The following is an 8,882-nucleotide window of genomic DNA, read 5'->3' as shown; positions in this document are numbered from 1 at the left end:
ACAGAAAAAAACGCCGCTAAAGGTCATGTTCTTTAGTGGCGCTTAGGAAAAAAACGCCGCTAATGATCATGTTCTTTAGCGGCGCTTAGGTAAAAATGCCGCTAATGATCATGTTCTTTAACGGCGCTTTGGAAAAAACGCCGCTAAAGATCATGTTCTTTAGCGGCGTTTAGGAAAAAAAACGCCGCTAAAAGTAATGTTCTATAGCGGCGCTTGGTAAAAAACGCCGCTAAAAGTAATGTTCTTTAGCGGCGCTTCATCTACAAACGCCGCTAAAAGTAGTGTTCTTTAGCGGCGCTTATTTCACAAACGCCACTATATGATATGACTTTTAGCGCGCTTTTTTAAAAACGCCACTAATTTTGGGATTTTTAAAATAAAATTTCTATTTTTTAGCCCTCCGCAACAACAAATCAAAAGCAACGGATCTAAACTAACCAAAAACAATAAATTTATATAATATTTCAAATTAAATGACTAAAATAATATTAATATCAATAAATAAAAGTGAATTCATACTTTTCTTTACAAAACGTTAAAAGTTAAAATGATAAAATATTTATGCAATATACACTATGATGGCGGAAGTTGTATTGCTAAAACATCTTCATCATAATCAAGTCTGTTGAAGTTCGTTGTACTTTTTCTCTGCTCTGCTTCTCTCGATGCCGCATCTGCTTGAAGTCGTAGCTGTAGTTGTTCATATTTCTTTTGAACCTCTGCTTCTCTCGCTGCAGCCTCTGCTTCTCTCGCTGCATCCTCTGCTTCCCTCGCTGCCGCCTCTGTTTTAAGTTGTTGCTGTCTTCATATTTCCTTTGAACCTCAAATGTGGTCGCTTGCATTTGAGCCATTTGGTCTTTTAACCTCTGAACTTCAGCTTGAGATTGACTCCCCGAAGCCATGTATTGGTGCGAGCTGAATCCAAAATATTGGGTTGGGCTGATAAAATATCCTTGAAATCGAACCCGACCATACCTTTCAGGACCCAAAACTTCAGTAATAATCCGATTATCAATGTCTTCAAGATGAACAGAACTATCACTAGAAGCAATCGCTCAGACTCAAATCTTTTATCCTTTAGTTTTCCTAATAAATAAATCACATAGTTAGGAACGCATAATATATATTAAAAAAACAAATGCAATATAACAATAATCGCATTACAAGCAATAAATTAAACCATTAGAAAATAAACACTATAAATAACTAAAACAAGTCAAATCGTATTAAGTAAATGTACCATAATTTCACCACTTCAGAGTCATAGCAGATCCATCTTTCTTCTTATGTGTAATTTCAAAAGTTGAAGGCGTCCAACTTTTTGACCGGACGACTGTTCCTACAATATAGTAGTAAAATATTATTTAATAGAAAGTTATACATATTTGAGAATATTAAAAAATTAAAAATACCTCCACCTTAGCTACACATGCAAAACTTCTCGACCCGGCTGTGTGAGTGAATTTTTGTTGCTGTCGGCTGCTTTTTCCAACTTGTTCACGATCCTACGTTATAAAATTTTTAGTACGTAAATAGTAAATACTATAAACCAAAATAATTACAATAGTTTGGAAGTACGTCGTACCTCGCCTTTCTTCGAATGCCAAAATCTAACCGCATCTTCCCATTGGTACCTCAACATACCCGGCGGGACATTTTGCAATTTCTCATCGAGGGTTGTTTTTGTCTTATAATAATTTTTCTTCAAAGTACTTTTATTTTCTCTCCATCTTTTTCCCAATGCCTTCTTTACATAAGCATCCGAGACCTCTAAAGCAAACCTCGCCTACAAAAATCACAAGTTAATAAAGTAAATATAAATGAAACTATTTCCCAAGCATTACAGATGACATTAACATTTTGTTACCTTAATATTATCGAGGGCTTGGTTTTTGTTGCTATCGGGCATTTGACGCCATAACTCGTAGTTGATAGGCAACATATTCACATTTCGTGCTAAAATGCCCATGTATCCTGCTAAAAGTCGAGCTTCTGATCCAACAGGCTGACCAAAATTGTTTCTGCATACCTTGACACGCTCGACTGGATCTAACTGGTACAACTCTCTAAGTAGCGTACGTCCTCGACCTCTGCGCGTCCCACCATTTTTAGCTACAAATGGTATATTTGTAACAACCCGGTTTGACTCTAATCGGAATAGTGGTTTCGGGACCACAAATCCGAATTAGAAAATATTTTTATATTATTTTCTGTGTTTATTATGTGTGAATTTGCTAGTGTGAAAATTTCGTGCTTTAATTTCGTCGTTTGAGTGTCCGATTAAATAAAAGGATTAAATCGCATAAAATGAAAATTTAGGGGTTAAATCTAAAAGCACCCAATTGTTGTTGTCATTCAAAAATAAGGGTTTTAAATGGAAATTAAGCCATTTAGATGGTAGTGGGTGGCAATGGTCAACATTGCCCTTATATTATATGTTTTATAATTTATTTATTTAAGGTTAAACTTGTAAACTAAAATTTATGCTAATATATGTTAAATTAAAACATAAAAAAAGGTCATTTTTTTCATCTTTCTTGGCCGAATATAGCAAAGAAAGAATTCATCCATGCTTGTTAAAGTTTCGGCACAAAACTAGCTTGATTAAAGATCGAGAACCAAAGAAATCGGAGTTAGATCGGGGAAAAGCCAAATTAGTCGAATAATCGTCCGACTTCGATTTTCCATCGTCCGAGGTAAGTCTATTAGCAATTTAATGTTATTAACTCAACATATATATATGTGTGTATATTTATTATATAATTGATGAGCTATAATTAAAAGTATATAAATTGAATTTAGTTAATATAAGCATTTATATATGTAAATAAGAAGTTCGAATAGGTATGTATATATAATTATAAGTTTTTGGAGTTAAGTGAAAGTATGGATGTTATATTTGTATTTATAATGTTCAATATATATATGTATATATATATAAATAAGTTTTGAATTTAGTTGAATTGTGAATGTTATAAAAATATTAATAGGGTTGAATAAGCTTGTATATACATTTTATATTGAATTTAAGTATGAAATTATATATGTATATGTTAGATTCAATTATGTATATATGTACATGTATAAGTTATTGTATTGAAATTAGATATGAAGTTATATATATGAGTATGAGGTTCGATTGTGTATGAATATATATATATATATATATATATATATATAAGTTCATGAGTTGAATTATAAGTATAAATTATATATAAATGTATATGAGGTGCAAATATGTATGTATACACATGTATAATTTTGTATTGAATCAAAGGTATGAAATTATTAGCTTAGATTATTTATAATATGTTTGAATGTATGATATGTTTTCTTTGAAGTGAATTTAATGCCATAAAATGTGTATGTATCTAAGTAATTGAATGTTAAATGTATATTACTTATGGTATATTATAAATTTAATAGTATGATATTAGTAGTAGGATTCAAGATATAAAGTTATATACATAAATTTGTTAGGTTGAATCATGAAGTTATTGAGCTGGATTTGGTGTTTGAATTTCGTGAACCTGTGTGGTTCAAAGATATAGGTTATAAATTTTGAGCTGAATTTTTATGTATGGATTTATATACATATATAGTTCGAATATGAATTACAGCTTCTTTGAACTGAAATTATTGTTGTGAATTATACAAGTATGTTTTAAGTGCATGATTGTTACGTAGAATTGAATATAATTCAATTCCAACGGAGAAACGACTATCGGATTTATTGCCAGTGAAATTATTCAGACTATACGTCTAGCAGGCTAAGTGCCGGTGAATTGAATCAGACTATACGTCTAGCAGGCTAAGTGCCGGTGAACTGAATCAGACTATAGGCCTAGCAGGCTAAGTGCCGGTGAACTGAATCAGGCTATAGGCCTAGCAGGCTAAGTGCCGGTGAACGGAATTAAACTATAAGCCTATCAAGTGAAGTGCCAGTGAATCTGTCCAAATTAAGTGATTCTATGCATTGGGTATAAATATATATGATTTTGTTTATATGAAATGGATAAAGTTATGAACATTGTTTCAAGGTGGTTGATGAGTATATAATCGTTCGAATCCTTGTGAATAGTGAGTATGTATATATATATATATATATCGGTTGTCATAAAATTGTTGGATATATATATATGTGTATATATGTATGCATTCAACATAGGTGGGTATAAGTGTTTATGTGCATTCGCACTTATAGTTAATAAGTATAAAATTTTGCTCTTGGTATATGTAATTGAACAATTATATATAAATGATCCGATGAAGTGCGAACAATAAATACTCTAGAAATCAGTATATGCGATTAATGATTACGTTAGTAATTTGATTATATGCATATAATGTATATACCTTGTCCGCTTATGTATATTAATTAAATATACATTCTTTTAGATTTAAACAAAATGACTTAATATAGCAATGATTGGTTAGTAATTATATTTGATATTTGTGATTTCAATCAATTTACTTAAAGGATTATGTGATCCTTTTATATGTATTTTTAGATATGCTATAGACTTACTAAGCTATAAAAGCTTACTTTGATTGTTTTTGTCCATTTGTTTTTATAGATTTTGGAGACGCGTTACGAGCTCGAGGATCATCAGCATAGTCTATCACACTATCGACTTCTTTTGGTATTTTGTTAAATATTTGAACTTGATCTTATGGCATGTATAGGTTTGAGTACGATGTTGGTTAGATTTTGATTGTAAATTATAAATAGCTATGCGAAAATGATTTAATTTTCATGTTTGTGATCAGTTTGGTTTTAAAAATGGTTGTGTTTGTTCGGTAATGCCTCGTAACCCTAATTCAGCGACGTATACGGATTAGGGGTGTTACAATATTATAATATAAGAATTTGAAAAATAAATCAATTATAAGTCAACACACATGTAAATTAAATGTAAAATTACTTTGAACTTCCGTAGGATCCTCAGGTGTAATCGGAACATTCGAAGATCCAATTGCTGTCTGTTGTTCAGTACTATTTATTTCTGTCGAGTTTGGATCATTTTGAACAATGCTTTCCCTTAGAATTTTTCTTCTAGGCATTTTATCTGCAATACACATAAAATGTAAGTAAACTTAATAACTAATTACAACAATAACATCACATATAAAATAGTTGAAATATATAATAAGACCAAGATTTAAATTATGATATTACATATAATTAAACAATCGTAAAATCTTACTACATCATTATCCGTAAATATCTTCATCCGTATCCTGACGAACCCATTGAAATTATGCACTAGTACTAGGGATATTATCGTTTAAGTTTTGTTTTGGAAAGGGCAAAGTTTCTGATCTGTCGTCGATGTTATCTCTACTTCCACTACCCATGTCAAACAAGTCTCTAGGTATGTTACGGAGTACAACGTACCAACCCTCATCAGTTGGATCTTTTGAGTAAAAAACTTGTTTGACTTGAGATGAGAATACATACGACTCATCTATCAGTTGTTGTCCTGTGTGAATCAATCGGTCAAAGTTCACCATTGTAAAACCAAATTGATCTTGCTTAATTCCACGAGTTGTATTAACATCGGCCCAATCACCTCGAAATAAGACAACTTTCCATTTGCCGTAGTAATCCAACTCAATTATGTCAGTAAGATGTCCGAAATATTCCACATTTCCCTCGACAGGATTATTGTCCCTAGCACTAGCATAACTTGTAATTGCAGAATTAACAACTATTACACAATTTTGCGTTCTCCTCAACCTCTCGGGATATTTTGTATGAAATCTGAATCCGTTGATGAGGAACGCACTATATCTTAAAACTGTATATAAATATATATATATATATATCAAAGATGTTTTAAAATATAACTTGGAATACATTTCATTTAAAATATAATTTTGTAGCTTTAATCTCCGGATAATTCAAAGATCGTTACGATATGATATATATTTTGTAGCTTTTATTAATTCAAAGAACAAATTATGTCAAAAAAAAAACATTGACTTAGCATTACAAGATATAATTAATTTGTTTATATTTATGAAAACAATTTTTGTTATTAAAGAAATAATACTTTGAATTGCCATTACATGACAAATATATTTCAAAAAGTATATTTTTATTTTAATAGAAAATATAAATAAATATACAAATTTATTTGTATGTAAAAGATTATTAATCATTAACATAAAACCAAGTTGCAAATATAAGATCGATAATTAATCATTAATTTGAAGTAAAATTTATAATTGCAACACATAATATCGAAAATCGATGATTTATAAACGGGTTTAGGATTAAACGATTCGTCCATAATTTATTCAATTACTCAAATATATAAAGTTGTTTAAGAGTTGTATTCAATTTTAATAGTTTAAAACAATTGCCTTTGCCGAATAGCAATTCTTAAATTTAAACATCAAACAATGTAATAAGCTGCAAAGTCAAAGGCAAATTTAGCTAAAATGGTAATTAAAACTCCTTCTAAAAATGAAAATAATAATTAAACTATACAACTAAAATATAACAAAAAAATTAACAATTTGACTTTTTTATTAGAAAACTAAATAGAGAAACATAGGAATAAATACCTTAAATTTCCTCAATTTCAAGCAAATCTCGGAAAAAAAGATGAAATACATTAGTACCGAAAAAATGCGAAGTAATTAAAGCCAAAAACTAAAAAACAGGAGTTTATACTCACAAAGTTAGCTAAACTAAAAAACTAAAAAACCTAAATGCATAAATGATTTAAAGCCATATCATATACATTGTTTCTTTTAAATAAGCCTAAATGCATCCATGTGCAAACCAACACATATAAAGAACTATTACATTATTTATCAGCTTATAACCTATCATCAAAACTGATCAGCTTGGTACCTTAAAAAACACCATGACAGTGAATTAGATGATATTAGAGGTTTAAAATTGAACATATATATGAATATATGTTGAAACCTAACCTAACCAAATCATGCGGGAGAAATCGCATTTTCTTCTAAATTAAACATAAAAAAAAGTATGTTAACTGGCAATTTGTTTTAGTAATGGACCCATCAATAATATAGAATGCAAATGGATTCAAGAAAAAATACATTTCCCCTTAAATGGATGCTGGAATAACTCCATAGCCAAGGATATTAAAGAAATCATGATTAAAACAAAACGAAAAACATAATTTTAATAATGATTTCTCAAAATAAATCATGATTAACTATATTTAATATTGTGTTTTGTATTTAAACGCAGCACATATAAAAAGCAATTGTACGATTCAATCAATTGTAGTGAATAAATCAGAGGTTCTTCCAAGGTTATTGTTTCAACTCTCCAGTAACAAAGAAACTCACAAAATCCACAATTTCCTATTAACACTGCTATACACCAGTTATTTATCAACCACCAATCGAAACAACTTAATGCATATATAAGAAATCTAAAACGGATTACTACATTGATACCACAAATCAAGATTCTCACCTCACTTTCTAATTTGTAAAAGACTTTCCCGATTGACACCAGAAATCCACAAATCGGGTCGGATAGGGGTTTAAGGAAGGAGATGAAGAAGCAGCAACAACGCATCAAGGCAACACGGAAAGAAACCCTAAATTTTTTTTCACTTTTATCTAATGATTCACCATATTTTTTATGTTGTTTAATCGAAACCCTAAAACCCCAAATAACTTAGACTGACCTAAAACCCAAAAAATTTAATCGAAAAAGAACAGAAACGGCTTACCTATTCAATAGACAAATCTCGCAGCTGTGCCCACCTTGTTTCAAGATCGATTCCGACCACCTTTCTTTCCTTTGTATTTTTCGTGAAAAGTTTTCTCCCCTTTCGACACTTAGAAAATTTCTCTCCTAATTTCTCTGTAATTTCCCTCTTGCTGTAATTGGAGGACGATACATATCTAAGTTAATTTGTCCTCTGAAGAAACGACGCCGTTTAAGTAAAGTTATGTAAGTTTTGTGCGCTTTGTGGAAAAACGCCGCTACTGATTCCCTAACACGTAACGACGTCGTATATTGTAATATTTGTGGCGTTTTTGACTAAAACGCCGGTAAAGGTCCTTTACCGGCGTTTTTATATAGAAACGCCGCTAAAACTCTCATTTTTTTTTGTCTTACATTTAAATAATTAATTACCAATTTATTTAACAAATAAATAATTACTTACTTATTTATTTGTTTATTTATTTATACCAATATTATTTTGGTCCTATATATACAAATTAAATAATTAATAACTATATATATATCCATATATATCCATATATATCAAAAATATATCAAATGGCCGTTAATTTGGGTTAAATGTTTTAAATATATAACTATTATTAGTTATATTGTATCATTTAACAAGTCTCAAATTATAAATTAACCTTGTAATCTTCATATTAACCAATCAATTTATGTAGCTACATGCATAAAGTGATCATCTACCTATTATACTCAAAACTTATCTTAATATTAAATTTATTCGGATCTATATTTTACAAATATATAAGAACATATATATTTACCTCCAAAATTAATCAATCTAATATTAACCTCTTAAGAAACCCTAAACCCCGCCAAACCCTAGAACCTCTCTAACCCTTAAATCCTCTAAACCCTAATTAACCCGTCCCTAACCCCTAAATTCACGTCTATAACCCTAAAGCATAACCCATTCTAACTCCTAAACCATAAATACCAAACCTTAAATTCATATATACCAAATTGTACTCCTTAAAATACCATGCATCGACCAAAATATTCCTAAATATTCTTTAATAATAAAAATATAGTGAAAATCTATTAAACAACAAGTTATATATATATAGTTAAAAATGTTGTATAAAGTTGAAATAAGGTAGCAATATTATCTTTATGACAAATTTTTGTATGA

This window comes from Gossypium raimondii, chromosome 1 (genome assembly GCF_025698545.1).
Source record: "Gossypium raimondii isolate GPD5lz chromosome 1, ASM2569854v1, whole genome shotgun sequence".
NCBI lineage: Eukaryota > Viridiplantae > Streptophyta > Magnoliopsida > Malvales > Malvaceae > Gossypium > Gossypium raimondii.
Note: the sequence above shows the minus strand (reverse complement) of the source record.